Raw genomic sequence first — 15,574 nt, 5'->3', positions numbered from 1 at the left:
TTTTTCGAAGTTTTTTTCCAAGAACCTCTCGGTAAAAGTGTTGGATTTGACCGTTTGACCTTGAGGTAGAAACTCTTTGTGGACGATTCCGTGTATATCGAAAAAACAAATCAGCATGCATTTGATCTTTGACTTCGCCATCCTTGCTTTTTTGGGCGGCCTTGGAGAGGTTGAAGTGTGCCACTCCATGCTCTGGCGCTTGGTTTCTTTGGGTAGTACTCAAACACCCAAGACTCGTCACCAGTAATGACACGTTCCAGAAATCACCTGAAGGGACAGTCGGCTGTAACCGACCAGCTGAAGGCTATTCCAGTATCGGAGTTCGAGCACTGCTATGAGGAGTGGATGATACGTCTCCAGCGCTGTGTGGCTACAGAAGGAAGTTATTTTGAAGGTGACAATATAGAATTGTAATTCTTTTTGAATAAAATTTTTTAAAAAAATCAGTCTCATTACTTAATTTACATACCTCGTATGTTTTGTTGAAAAAAAAAGGCTGAATATTGTTACAACTATGGGTTCAGAAGATCTGCTGAGAGTCTGCTACACCAGATATTTACTTGAATGCAAACCAGTATTGATGATGGTTAACATGTTCGGTACTATTTATTATAAGAATTTGTTCAATGTGTATGTTACTAAACACAAATACCTAAATTCAGCAGTAAGCCTACCTTAAAACGGTAAACGTAATTGAAGGTTGATTGCGTTTGACTTAGGCATTGTACGCACAAATGATGAAATACTGTATATACATATATTGGATACGATGAGGGGCAAGTAAAGGCATACAATATGAGTCCATCTAAATAATATCAACATTGCTAGTGCACTCAATTTGCATTTGCATTATTGCCTGGCCGTATTGATTGCGTTTATCATCAACACAACTAGAGCTACCTCTCTCTACCTGAGCAATGCTGTAAAGTAACTAACTTATTTTGTAATCATTTTTTTGAGATTTTTTTAAAACATGGCTTCAACTATTTTCTCGTAACTGTTTTTCTCACATTAAGCTCATGGTGGTCAAAAATTCAAAAATTTTCCCAGGGAAATTTGATTAATGGCAGTTCAGAGAAAATGGGATGGGTAGGGTGGCTTTCCTCTAACGTACCATTTGGGCGTACTGTTGTTTCGTAATAATTGGGTTATGTAAATAATCCAATAATGTATTATTAATTGTTTTATTCGCTCACAGATGGTAGATCTGCTTGTATTTACGACAGTGGTTCCAAAAAAGCTTGTGCCAGGATGATCGAGAGGACGTTAGGAGTTGCGTGAACAATAGTATCCCAACTTTCTTAAGATTACTTTTTTTTTTGTACACTAAGCCAGGCGCTCAGAGTATACTAGTCCCGACATACAGATTAGACTGGTACCACTCCCTAATGAGTTACCAGTGTATTAAGTAACTGTTCTACTTTCCGTTCTTAATACATACATCTTTAAATGTTATGTTTCAAAATTATTATTTTCTAAAATATCACAGGGGGCGTAGCTCAGATGGTAGAGCGCTCGCTTAGCATGCGAGAGGTACCGGGATCGATGCCCGGCGCCTCCAAGCTAAATTTTTTAGTACCAATTTTTTTTTTTTTTTTTTTTAATTATCATTGTAAATCTCTCTTTTTAGTGTGAGGGGGAAGACTGTGGAAATTTCAAGTTTTTAAAATGGATTTTTTTTTCATCAATGAACTCTCTTGAGGACGTCTTCTAGCTCTTTCTAGAACTTCTTTATAGAACCTAGTTCAGGTAATTTCATTACCTGTGGCACAATAAAGAATCTGAACAAACGGTGGTTTGAGAATGGAGTGAACGTAAAACAAAAAAAAAATCGATGTAAATTAAAGAAAAACAAAGAAAACTTTTAGGAAATTCCAGGCTCCCTATAAGACTAAATATACACATGTCCGATTCAATTATACCCAGCCATTTTTCAATTTTAAGGTAGTTTGTAAACAGGTACACACAAATCCCTTTCTAAAAAAATCACTTTATCAGACTCAGGGGGGCATAAAAATGGATATAAACAGCGACAATTCAATTTCGAAAATTTTTCATGATTAATTTCATTACCTAGAAAGAGTAAGGGGGGAAAAACTGAAAACTCAACCTCAACTTCCCATCTTGTACTTTAAATAAAAATGGACATAGGACAACCGGGAGATATAGAAAGCAGAGAATATAAAAAGTAATAAGAAAAAAATAATAAGAAAACTCTAAAGAAGAATATTTTCCGTTGGTCGTTGAATATAAATGCAAATATATACAACTTCACAAGGACCACTGACCTTCTCCAGCCATAACCTGTCTCTCTCATCAAATTGTCGGTGGGGGGGGGGCAGGGCTCTGCACAACCTTCCTTTGTCTTCCTTCGCCGCCATGGCTATGCAAATCTCTAGAATAGTTTTTTTTTGTTTTTCTTTTTCTAAAAAGAACTAAGGGCTTTCCTAATATCTTAATATACCCTTTAGGTAAGTCGTACCTAACATTATGTAAATTTAATGCCGCTCTAGGGATTGTATTATTTATTTCTATTTTTGTTTTTTACTTTTTCCAACTAGTTAAGAAAAGTATTGCGATTATATAATATTATCTATTATTCTAAGAAATTGGCTAGCCACGCAATGTTAACAGTGTATAGAGACTGGAGTGAGTGCGTACCCCCATATATGTAACCGCAAAGATCGCCCGCAAATTGAGGGAGGGTCTTTGGACTGGATTTGATTCGGCATAAGACTTTATAAATTAGTCTTAAACGGGTCTGAAAAGATATGGTACCGAGACTGGAAGATTTAAAAGGAGAACCTGTGTAAAGATTGCTGTTTGAAGGTTAAGGTTTTCTATCGGGTGAGTTAGGATCCATATGTGACCTAGGTAGGCCCTAAGTCTTGAGGCAATCGTCTCAACATAATAACAGATTTGATTTTTTTATCAATACTTATTTCATTCGGTATACTATCCAAGTGGTAATTCCGTACAATATACATGAGTTAGGGAAGGGATTAGCTATGCGGTTAGCGTATTGGATTTCCACGCGGAGGTCCCGGGTTCGAATCCAGCTGCTGACCTTTCAGATTTTCTCTTCCTAGGAGCACTGCCCGGTGATGGACAGTGTTGTCTCTAACGAGGGAACACTGCCCGGAGGCCGGCAGTGCACTGAAAAAAGCTACGAACGCCAATAACTTGAGATGTTAACGCGCCTTAAATCAATAATATATATATGCATGAGTTGACACCTTAAAGAGAGGCCGTCTTCCGCTAGGGTTCTTAACTTTTTTTTCAGGCAAAATATTACAATTAAAAAATCATACAGCTACTTATACGAGGGGGTACCCAAAAATAACCGGAATTGCGTTGCCGCGCATGGAGCTTATGTAGTACGCATTTCTGCCGCTAGACGTGTATAGCGCAATTCCTTGCCAGTTCAGTCCTGCCTGTGTTGTCTGCCTGGCTTGTTCTGTTCATCTGCAGTGATTGTTTTTACCAGCGCTGTTTTGTTCTTTTTTCGTTTTTTATGATGGCAAGTTTAAGTGAACAACGTGCAGCTCTGAAATTTTGTTTTCTACTCGGCAAAAATGCTGCTGAAAGTGTTTTAATGTTGAAAACAGCTTACAAAGATGACGCTATGGGAAAAGCTCAAGTATACGAGTGGTTTACTCGGTTTAAAAATGGCGACATGTCGATTGATGACAAACCTCGTTCTGGACGTCCATCAACTGCCCGAATCGACGAAAATGTTGAAAAAATTCGAGAGCTGGTGTTCACAGACCGTCGACAGACAATTGATCAACTGTCAGAGAGTAGTGGGTTATCTTGGAGCTCGGTTCAGCGAATTTTAACGGAAGATTTGGGGATGGAAAGGGTTGCTGCCAAGTTTGTTCCTCGAGTTCTGACTGACAATCAAAAAGAACATCGAGTTGAAACATGTCGTGCTTTGAAACAACAGCTTGAAACTGATCCAGACTTTCTGTCAAAGGTCATTATTGGTGATGAGTCATGGTGCTATGGTTATGACCCAGAAACAAAGCAACAGTCGAACCAATGGAAGACGTCATCTTCACCCCGACCAAAAAAATGTCGTCAAGTCAAGTCAAACATCAAAACAATGCTGATTTGCTTTTTTGATGCCAAAGGCGTAGTCCATTCAGAGTTTGTCCCCCCAGGTCAGACTGTCAATCAAACCTTGTATTTGGAAGTTTTGAAAAGATTGTGCAATAGTGTTCGCCAAAAAAGACCCGATTTGTGGCAAACAGGAGACTGGTTCTTCCACCACGACAATGCACCTGCACACACAGCCATCTCTGTTACACAGTTTTTGGCTAAAAATGGCATGGTTCCGCTGCCCCACGCACCTTACTCGCCTGACCTGGCTCCGTGCGACTTTTTCTTATTTCCACGCATGAAAAAGGGCATGAAAGGTCACCGATTTGACAACATTGAAGAGGTCAAGAAAAAAACGAAGAAGGAGCTGTCAGCCATTTCTAAAGATGACTACAAAAAATGTTTCGAACAGTGGAAGCACCGGTGGGACAAATGTATTAGTTGTAATGGAGAGTATTTTGAAGGGGATAAGGTTGTTCTGTAAAAAATTTGTAAATAAATAGCTTTTAAAAAATAATTCCGGTTTTTTTTGGGTACCCCCTCGTATGCAGTAACCACAAAATTAAAGAAAATCGTTTTCCGAAAATTTCTCAAACAGCCGAAACATCGAGTTCAGAATAATCTAAGAAAAATGTAAAATTTAAATTCTCTGCATTTTTTTTCGTTTTCGAGTTTCAAACACTCACAGACTAATTTTTTTTTAAAAAAAAAAAAACATTTTTGAGGAGACCTCAATAAGGATATTTCCCGCTACAACTAAATTTCTAAAAAATCTGCCCAATAGCAATGCCTACTTTAATAACAGAAGACTTAAGTAAAACCTGTAATTTACTTTCTGTTTGAAAAAAAACTATTACACTGCGCTTATTTTTCCCCAGTCTAATTTAGTTCTCCTCGCTTCCTTTATCTTTCTATTTCCTCTTTCAATGGGTATATCAAAGGAAGATAGAATACGCAGACGTTGAGGTTTAAGACTGTTCGAACTGTGACTGCAAACCAAAGGTAAGATAAATTATTTGGAACACCTATAAAAGTCTTCCTTGAAGGATGGAAAACCATTTCCATTTGGTTGTATAATAGGGAGATAGCTGTAGGCTGAAGGGTAAGGGACATCCCCTGAGAAAATGTGGATCCTGCCACTGGAAGAATGATTACGCTACTACTCAATGTAATAAGGTTGTGTTTTCAAATTAGGGTGGAAAATAATGAAAAAGTAAAAAAAAATTAAATGGCAATTTCAATAGATATCTAATTACCTTTCTCTTCCAGAACTGCCCTTTATCAAATTATCCTGGAATAATATTTCAAATAAAATTCAGGGATTCAGGCAAATATATGAGACTAGTTCATTAAGCTTAAAGAAAATCGCAGGAATCGTTATCGAGAAGATTTTAAAAGAAACTAGGAAATTGATTTAGTAAAATGGATGCTTCCGATTTTGATCAAAACCTTAATTAAATCATCTTCTGTTGGCAACATATCAAAATCTATCTTCCTGTGATCTTACGATTTAGTTACTATGACAATTACACATATTTACAAAATAGCCAACAAAACGGAAAAATTTCTGGGAGATAATTACCAGACGTTTTAAAGCTGACAGGTTTCCTCACAAGACATTGTTGACGCCGATGGCATCTTAAGAAGCTGGGTCTGAAATTTGATGGTGTCATTCTTGTTGTATATGGAGGACACACACCTCTCATCACTGACCGTGATGTCATTATCCAAGGAATATTTAAATATCTGAGAAGTTACGAAAGGCTGGAACAGGATATACTAGTTCCAGATATACGTACACCACAAATCTTGAAGGTGGCAGAACATCATTATACCTTTAACAAAATTAAAATAAATTAATTAGCACTTCCTAAACGAATCTAGAAATTAAATTAAATCTCAAAAGCACACTTGTGAATCTAAAAAGCTAATCTAAACTTGAATTAATAAAATTAATAATCAATTGCAAAGAAGAGTATGTTAGCTAGTTAATAATGAGAATTATTTATTAGCATTTGTAAGCGAACACTTATTATGGGAATGTTCTTGTAGAAGTAGGTTCAGTATTTAAATCAGGATAATGCAGCAAAACCTACTCGTTAGAGAATGAGATGGGGATTACTGAACAAAAGGATATTAAAACAAAAATATTAGCATATTTATTATGAAAAGATGAGGGTACCTGAAATACATGAGCCACTTTACACACATAGCTATCTCGGACTAGTAAATTTCGCTGGAGCTGCTATTTTCTATTCAAATTGATATTTCTATGCAACTTCCATGATAAATTAAGTATTAATATCAGGGAATCGTAACAAGTGGGTTTGACAATTAAAAATATTTATCTGTTCAATACAGTGTACTCCAGAAATCGGATTACTGGTGAAGTTTGCATGAATTCGATGGTTAAAAAAGAAGACTTACTGTTGCTAATATTACATGTTCAATTTTATAGCAATTTCACATGTAATTTTATTGCAAATAGTTGTTTACGTGTTTGTTATTGCAACACATATTGCAAACGTTGAACTTTGTTTTTTCATTACTTGAAATTACTTCGGCCCCTAAGGGTCAAATACATATAAATATTGCCTAAATGAAGGCTAATTACATTGTAATTACATTTACATTAAATTTCCAAGTAAGCAGAGGTACCCAATAGTATTGGTTCCTCAGAACGCCAAATAGTTCGCAAAATAATAAAATAATATAGTACCAAATTTTAATTCCCAGGCAGAGATCTAGGGGTCCTGAATTGGCTGACAGCCCTTTTAGATTTGATTTTCCTAGGATATTATCACAGTCCAATGTCCGGTAAAGGATAGCGATGCGTGCAACGAGAGAACACTGTCCATGGGGCCAGCACTGAACTGAAAAAAGCTCGAGGCAGCAATAACCTGTTTACAGGCCTTAAATTAGAAAAAAAACAAACACATTTTAGCTTTAAACTCTTGATTTTTATTAACTTTATTTATTGGTTTTACAGCAGTAATTTAAATATTGAGGACATATTCTTGGTCTACGATTGCAAATAAATTTCATCTAATTTAATTTTGATTAATTCGTTTTGATAATTATGAAAATTTTACTGCTTTGATGTCAGAAAATATTTCTGACATCAAAGTTTGTGAATTTAAAGCACAATTTCAAGAGAAATCTCTTCTTATTATTTCATCATTTATTATATATATTTTTTAAAAAAGTCCAAGTATAAATATTAAAAAAAGAAAATTATAATAAATTCTGCTTACCAACGAAAATAATTTTCTTTTCTATTTTCAATGATGGTATTCAATTAAATTGTAATACTCCTAAATTAATGTCATACAATTTCTGAATATTTAACATAATAATATTGCAATAAATTTAACTTACCTTATATGAGAAATTCAAATATGGCAGCCTCTTTAAAAAACGTTCAGAGCACTCTAGTGGCAGTAGCTGCAAAAATAATGCCCCATTTAATATTTAACAAATAAAAACATTTAAAATTTTTATAATAAATAATATAAATTGTAATAATAAATAACATAAATAATTATTTATTAAAATAAATTTTTAATTTTAATTCCAGACAATTTTTATTTTTTACTGCCATCATTTTTTTTTTTCAATTTGTTAATTAAAAACAATACAATCCCTTTTTAATTGTTAATTTCATTTAAATTTAAGTGCCAAACAACAGTTTTATCCAAAATTAAATAATTATTTCATAATATACAAAATAGAGGATTGTAAGTTCCTTTGGATACTGGGATGAATCAAGTTAGTCTATGCCCCGAGATGATCCACCAGCTTCAATTCCGTGAGTAAGTACAATTAATTTGCAAATTTAAACCTTAAATTTAAAGAAAATTACAGAAAATACATGATAATTACTTAAAATAATGATTAACAATTAAGACTGTAAAAGATTTTTCAAGTTAAATGATAAGATTAGTTTGTTAATGAGAAATTAAAGTTAAGCTTCTTATTCAATAATGGCGTTAGGCTGGTCAGTGATTTAAATTAAGTTATTCTATTATCTATTTCTTAATTATACATGATGAAATGTTCAAATTTAATAAAAAGTAAGTAGCTGAACATTATAATGTATATATTGTAGGCACTTAAAAGTTTGAAAAAATGATTTAGTTCATTTTGAAAGTGAATCCAAAATTCAGTGTGACGTCACTAAATCAATTTAAACTATGAAATCTATATATAATCGTTCTATTTTAGCATTTTTATTGTTACTTTAATGAAAATATGATTTAGATTTACCGAAATTTATAAGTTGGATAGGAAATTTTTGAAATTATAAAAAAAAAAATGAATATTGTGCAATATTCAATTTTTCTTCCTAGCAACTTTTGGAATTTTAATTATGTAATCCACCTTAAATGTGGCCAGTTTTTGTATTTTTTAGTTATTTTTAGTCAAATTGAGGTAAATTTAATACATTTTACATGATTAATAAATAATTTTTTAAAAAAATATAAGATTTTAATTGATGTGTTAAAAATCTGATTTCAGTTTAATAGCTATTTAGTCTATAGCTAACTTTGTTAAATTTTAGTTTAAAAAAATTATAATTAGGTTTATTTTAAAATAAGATTAGTTTGGATTTTAACAATTTTAAATATTGAATGGACAAGATCCAAGTTTATAAATCTATGAAATGCTAATTTCATTAAGTTGTTCTTAAGAATATTTGATAATTTTAACTTTTTGCTAGTTTAAAAAAGTTTCAATTCCAAATTTTTGAAGGTGAATTAGTTTACTTAAGTGATATGCTTCTTTTTAAATTGCTTTATCAACATAAATGGCATGAGAATTTAAAAGCTAGTCTGAATTTTCAGAGCTCTTTTACTTTAAACTTTTAATTCTGGAAGAATTTCTGAAAAAATTTAATCATCATTTGAATCAGTCTACGTATTTAAAACTAACTGAGGACTTATATCTTCCATTTATTGTACATTTTGAAGTTTTAATTAAAAAATAAATTAATAAAAATAACGATTAGGGCAAGCAGAGAGATCATGCAATTGTTATATCTCAAATTAACAAGTCTCTTACCTGTAAATTTCCTTTAACCCTTGAGTAATGAACATTTCATTAAATATCACTCTTTGAATTTCAGGTGCGTGTACTGCTGTGCGTTATCGTGTGTTTTGGTGATTGTGTCCTGTGCTAGAGGAATCAGGAGGCTGAAACAGAAGATTGATGGTGATTTGAATCACAAGGTAAGAGCTTCTGCGGCCATTAATTTAAAAACTTAAATGCTTCCTTAAAAATTATATACATTATTCAGAATTTGTATAGCTTAAATTTTATAATTTTTTGTTTTTAATTACTGCAAAAGGAAGCATTTAGGTTATTAAGTATAAAGATTGTTGGTGTTGGGAAATAATACATGTGCTTTGTAATAATTGGAAAAATCTTACAAAATTTAGTTTTGATGTTGTACACTTTAATTTAACGAACGAATAATTAACGATGAATACCACAATATTCTTAAGCACAACTTAGAAATTAACTTCGTAAATTATAAGTTCTTAAGATAAACTAACCTATAACACATCAGTCGGCCATTACTTTGCTGTAAGGTGAATTGTTATCTCCTTGCCCCACCAGAACCGTAAAGTGCGGACTTTTATCAATTAATTACAATTGAAATAACATATGTTCTTGCTACGGGAGCCCTATCTAGGCATCGGTATTGGGAACTACGTTCAATTTAAAAAAATCTGGGCCTATTTTTTTGCTGTTACTTTTTCTGTGTATTAACGTTAGGGTGACAGTTTTTTTTCAGTTGAAATTAACAGTTTTCACCTATACTTTTACATTTTTATTACATAAAATATTATGCAAAATTGCTAGCTATAATTTTACTGGTTATTTGTCAGGAAAGTTAAAGAAAAAAACATGTTTTTATCTTACTGAAATAGTTATTTAAATATATAATCTGTTTTCTCATTACTTTCAAGTAAGAGCTTTCTCCTATTTAAACTTTGTTTCTATTTTACGAAAAACTTGAATATTAACTTTAGTTTTCTTATTACAAAATAGTTAATGCTCTTGCCTTTGAAATTCAAAAAGTTCTATCGAGCAAAGGAACTGTGACTGACTGACTGAAACTGAAGATTGTGTGGTATTATCATGTTTCTATCGGGGAGGAGATCAATTTCTTGGTGTGTTTTTCCTGTAGAGGTTAAACTGAACGTTCATGAATTTTAGCTAGGAAGCGTCTTTTTGAGGGTACCAGTGTAATGGATCTCGGTCCAATCACTTTAGTCTCAATTCTCTCTAGAGTATTTGAATCATATGGGTGCTATGCCATCGCAGTGTGGTTGGATTGACTGCTCCATTCCTTTTTGGTACTCATTTTCGAGGAATAATTGCAGACGAAATCATTTTTCTTGGTCCTTTTTTTATTATTTCTAGGATTATGGCGATTTTCAGAGAGGGGGTGCTGCAAGTCTCAAGGCTTCATTCTCTAGTCATTCTTAGGTCAGTTTCCTTTCCTCACTTTTCTTAGGACATTATAATCGCTACGACGTATGTTTCCTGGTTTGAAACCACGTATTAGACAAAGATTATACTGCATAACCTTCTTAGCGGTAGCAGGGTCCTGTATCCTAATTAAATGGCCAGCCCATCTTAACATATTTATTTATATCTACGCTTCTTCCATCGGCACTTCTTTAAATAACTTGTAGTGTTTCTCTATTATTCTCCTAGTGTCTCCTTCCTTGATCGGCCCGAAAATCCTCCTCCATTCAAACTTGAATTTCTTTTCATCTTTTTTATTGACCGCACAGCATTCGGATCCTTATGTTAAGACTAGTTTAACCTGCTTTTTGTGCAGCTGCATCTTTGTACTTTTATCAATTATTTTCGATTTGAAATTCCTTTGCAGTACATGTTTGCAGACTGTATTCTCTGATCACTTTCCTTGGGTAGGTTGTTAGAAGAATTTGTGTAAAAGCCTAACTAAGTAAACGAAACCATCTACTTTCTCAAACAAGTAGAGTCCATTACCTCGAAGCTTGCATCATTTTTACGTGTATCATGCCATATATTTTGTTTTTGCGGAGTTCAACGTTAATTACACTCGTTCAATAGCCTGAAATGAATCTTGTGGGCCGTTCTCCGACCTAAGTTCCTCATTTCTTAAATATATGCTCATATCTTTCTATGGCAGAGTCTCTTAGCACTTTCTCCAAGGCGGTGTTGAATAATGTACTGTATTGAATAATGTAAAATAGACAAGACGTCTCCTTGCTTAAGCCCATTCTTGATTTAATGACTTACACTTTACTCTAAATCTGAAAATTTCAACTTAAACATTTTTTCAAGCTCTGAAATTTTAAAACTTATTTAATTATTACTGTCTTGAGTCTAAATCTACGAAGTACACTTGAATGAAAGTTAAGGGAGAAAACCTATCCTCATTGCTCCGCAGAATACCTTTGGAAGAACAGTTAGTCGGTAGTGATGCACTGGGAGAGAGAAAGAAGATGAGATACAGTGAGATCGTGTGAGTGAGATAGAGGGAGAGAGGCTGCCAGAAGACACAATAATAGTACCATCCTTCTCTTATCCTGCACATTACAATTTAAACGTGGATGAATTTAGGCTATCAAGTAAAAACATTACAGAAATGTCACTTCAATTTTCACTTTATATAACCCATTTCCATAATTTAAGGTTTTGTGAGTGTTTTAAGTTTTGTGTGTGTGGTGCGTGTGTGTGTGTGAGTGAGAGAGAGAGAGAGAGAGAGAGAGAGAGAGAGAGAGAGTTCTACTTCCGCTAATTCTCACATCTGAGAGTTTGTGATTTCAGTAACTTAATCGAATTACACATTTTAACTTCCTGTATTATCTTAACTTCCTTTAAAGATTATCAAATGAATGTTACTACCTAGTATTATTGATACCTTAGAGCTCTAGTTTATTATATTATGTCTTGCAGTTAGAAGTCCAATTTTTAAAAAATCTGGAATGTACACCCTCACGACTGACTTCCTCTTAAGGCAGTTATTTTTTTTTTCTAAAAAAAGATCGTTGATTTCAACGTTATTGTTTGTTGCTTGTTCATTGCTTGTTCGTGTAGTTAAGAGATGCCGTTAAAGGAAGCGTGACGTCACAGCTGTCATAGAACCTCTCCCTTCTTTTTTTTTTAATGGGGTACAATGTTGTACTACGGCCTTCAAGAACAATCCTGCTCCCTTAGGCTGGAAACATAGTGGAGCGGTGAGCAAAGCGGCGATGATAGCGAAGAGCAAAGCGGCGAAATCAAACTCAAGTTAACCGTATGGGACCGCGCATAGTGGAGAGCAAAGCGAAGATAGAGCAACACTATCTATAGAGAGTGTTTGTTTTCGCCGCTTTGCTCTTCGCTATCATTGCCGCTTTGCTCACCACTCCACTATGTTTCCAGCCTTACTGGAGTGTTAGATGGAACTCTACATCACCTTCAGTCTTAAGATATCTCTTAAATCTCAGAATATGAGATGGTTTTATGGACAGCATATCCTTCTATCAGCACATCTCGTTACTTCCCGAGTATCTAAATCCTTCCTTGGCTAGGTGGGCATCGCAATCAGTTAGGAAGATGTATCTGAGTTTGCTTCATCTGCACACACAGAATCTGCCCTTTGCTATCACGTTCCAGACTACAGCTTCTTTGGGTGATCTCTGAGTAGAAATGTTGTGTGAATATTCCAAAAGTTTGAGAATCTGTCCCGGTTGTAGTTACTTTAGTCCCGGCAAGAGCGTACATTAGCTCCTATCCCATTTCCCATTAGGAAACCTGTCAACAACTAACTAGCCAGGCACTCCAATCAACTGCACGTCCCTAACGATCTTCAAACTTACTAAGGATGCTTCCCACAGATCACAGGAAACCTCTTAGATTTTCCTAATTCCAGGAAAAATTTTCTTGTCGTCCTCTCAAGTTAAAAGGATAACCGTGCATTAAGTGAGGATAATCTACTCTTGATATGCATCCAGGATCTCCCAGGGAAATCCCTGCAGATTGGGGTCCAACCACTCTCTGACGCCACCTCCTAATTCCTCTACTTATCATTTTAAATATTAACTGGTATTTATTACTTTCCGTTTAATACAGAAAAGTGATTGAAATTTTGTACGTCCTTCCCCTAAATTCAGTTTAATATTGAGGCCCATTATTTTGCGATTGCTGAAAAGTTAATTTTTGTATATTTAATCGTAGTTTTAGTTTTGAGATGGAGAAAATAAAGTAAACAAAGGAAAAAAAAAATTACTTATCTCGTAGAACTTTACTAAGGCAGAAGCTGGGGCCAGGGGAAATAAGTTTTATTAAAATAAATAGTCAATTAAAATGAAAAACTGACTTGCCTTTTTCCAGTACTTAGTTTTTCCCAACGTTCCGAGAGTGTACATTAAGAAAATTTAATTTAATTTTCTTGAAAACACTATCCAGACGTTCTAGCTTGATACCATTGCTCCTACAAGTGTTCTTACTTCTTCCAAGTCGTTCCTCAGAAGGTAATGAAAGCTTGAAATAATTTTCTCTTGCGTTTCCTTTTTGTCTTCATTTCTCAAATTTGTTTAGCTTTGTTATTAGACATTTTATTTTATTTTAGAAAAAAAAGCGGTGAAACCACTCACCCATATTGAAATCATAGTTTGAAGTTTGAAATAATAGTTTTTACACAAAACTTTTAATTACACTAGATATTTTTTTTTTAACATAAAAAATCTGAACGATAAAAATAACTTCGCGTTCGACTTTCTGTTTTAAAAAAATTAATCAGTTCATACTCATTTCCTCTCATTCTAATGAAGCTGTAAACGGAAGTAATCAAAAAATACCTATTAATTTAAAAAGTTTGTTTCGCCCCCCCTCTTTCTGTGGAAAAAGTTTTCATTTTGTAAGCTGAACTGGAAACAGTGTTGACTGACTCATTAAAAACGGGAAGAATAAAAACAAAGAACTGTGTGAGAGAAAGAGAAAAGATTATTGCTTGCGTTTTCAATAGAGAGGCTGCTGCCAATTGTCCAGGGGCCCCCCTTCAAGATACTGGCGTTAAATTTATTGTTACCATCTATTATAATATGTACTCAGTGTCCAGATGTGTTTGGCACAATTTGCTTCAAAAATACTTAAAAAAAGTCAGGTACCTTTTTTTTAAACAGGTAAAATTCACTTTTTAAAAGCTCACCCCCAGCTGGGATTAAAAAAAAAAAATTTTACTTTCTCCTGTCACTGTATAGAGGAAGTATTGTGATCGTTTCACAATTTTTGATATCGAATTTTCATCGAAAAGTAGTTTTTATGAAAATTAGTCGAAAGCCCTTAGTTTATACTAAGGGAAACTCACTTCTTGCAGAAAACCCGACAATCGGAACTTCACATCCTCTGGCTAAGCGTACAATCAAATTTTTTTTAAATTATTGTTTTATTTTTTTTTAAACTCAGCAGTCCCTGAGAATAAAGATTGCAAAACTTCCCCTTATTAGGTGTAAGAGCAGAACGTCGCTTTAATTTTTAGGTAGGAGAGCCCTATCCCTTTCACTCTGCCAAATTTTATCAAAATCGAGATAACATTTACATAGTTATTGGTGGTAATACTAGTTATAGAGGGGGGGGGGCCTTACGTACATGGGGCTAACTCCTCTCCAATTGCATATACAGCGCCGAAACTATGTAGGTACATCCTACATAAAATTCCGAATCGAATGACACCACATTCATGAAAATCGGTTCACGCATTTAGGCGCTACGCTGTTTACAAAAAAGGTAACAACAAGAACAAGAACCTTTTCTGTAAATGCCGGTTTTTGCCCATTTTCAGCAATGTATTTTTCTCGAAAACTATTAGAACTGGGTTGTTACAAAAAAAAAAAATTTCAGTTATAAACGAGGATTTGCCCTACATTATAAAGAAAATTTGGGAATTTTATCTTTTATAGAAAAAGAGAAAAAAATTGTCAATGTTGGGTGTTTTTTTTCAAACGTTACGCTTTTTCGTGCAGTTTTTGACGATCAACCCTTATACAACTGTCCTACCGGACAGTTTTAATTACGGCGCAAAAAAAAAATTGGGCACAATCTCAGTAATCCCTCTTTTTCAATAAACATCAAGGTAAAAAAATAGCGAAAACTTTTATAAACATTATCCATTTACAAAGAGGATAATACAAAATCGAAAGTTTTAGGTAAACATTATTACAATCAGATCAAACAGAAACTTTGGTAAACAATCTACTTGAATCTTCCTTGAGTAAACACTAGACTGCTCTCCATGTTCCACAGTGCCCGCAGTGCCCTCTCGGCCATACTTGATGAACTAAATTTCATTATAACCTTTTCTGATATTTCTGTTTGCTATTTGTTATTGATGATTTTAATGAAATCTATTCATTAGTATTGATTACTTTGAGTGAATCTGAGTTGTTCTTTGTTAAAATTAGATAGGAAATTTGCCCCATATTCATCG

The 15,574-nt window shown here is 34.0% G+C and overlaps 1 protein-coding gene and 1 non-coding gene across 2 annotated transcripts in view; both read left to right on the top strand.

The window, feature by feature from the left end:
- The first annotated feature begins 1,488 nt into the window (after positions 1-1,488).
- TRNAA-AGC (transfer RNA alanine (anticodon AGC)) lies at positions 1,489-1,561 on the top strand. The gene has a single exon. It is a non-coding gene; the product is annotated as a tRNA-Ala (tRNA).
- A 7,686-nt stretch (positions 1,562-9,247) lies between these two features.
- The window catches only part of LOC141447722 (uncharacterized), a 610,137-nt gene continuing 603,810 nt past the window's right edge, over positions 9,248-15,574 (top strand). Inside the window, exon 1 of the mRNA XM_074115490.1 lies at positions 9,248-9,329. The gene's annotated coding sequence lies outside the window, so the exon portion shown is untranslated. The remainder of the gene's footprint in view (positions 9,330-15,574) is intronic.

Source organism: Rhodnius prolixus, unplaced genomic scaffold (genome assembly GCF_049639745.1).
Source record: "Rhodnius prolixus isolate KJV_2025 unplaced genomic scaffold, Rpr scaffold_13, whole genome shotgun sequence".
NCBI classification, from domain to species: Eukaryota; Metazoa; Arthropoda; class Insecta; order Hemiptera; family Reduviidae; genus Rhodnius; species Rhodnius prolixus.
This window is presented reverse-complemented; position numbering and strand designations above follow the sequence as displayed.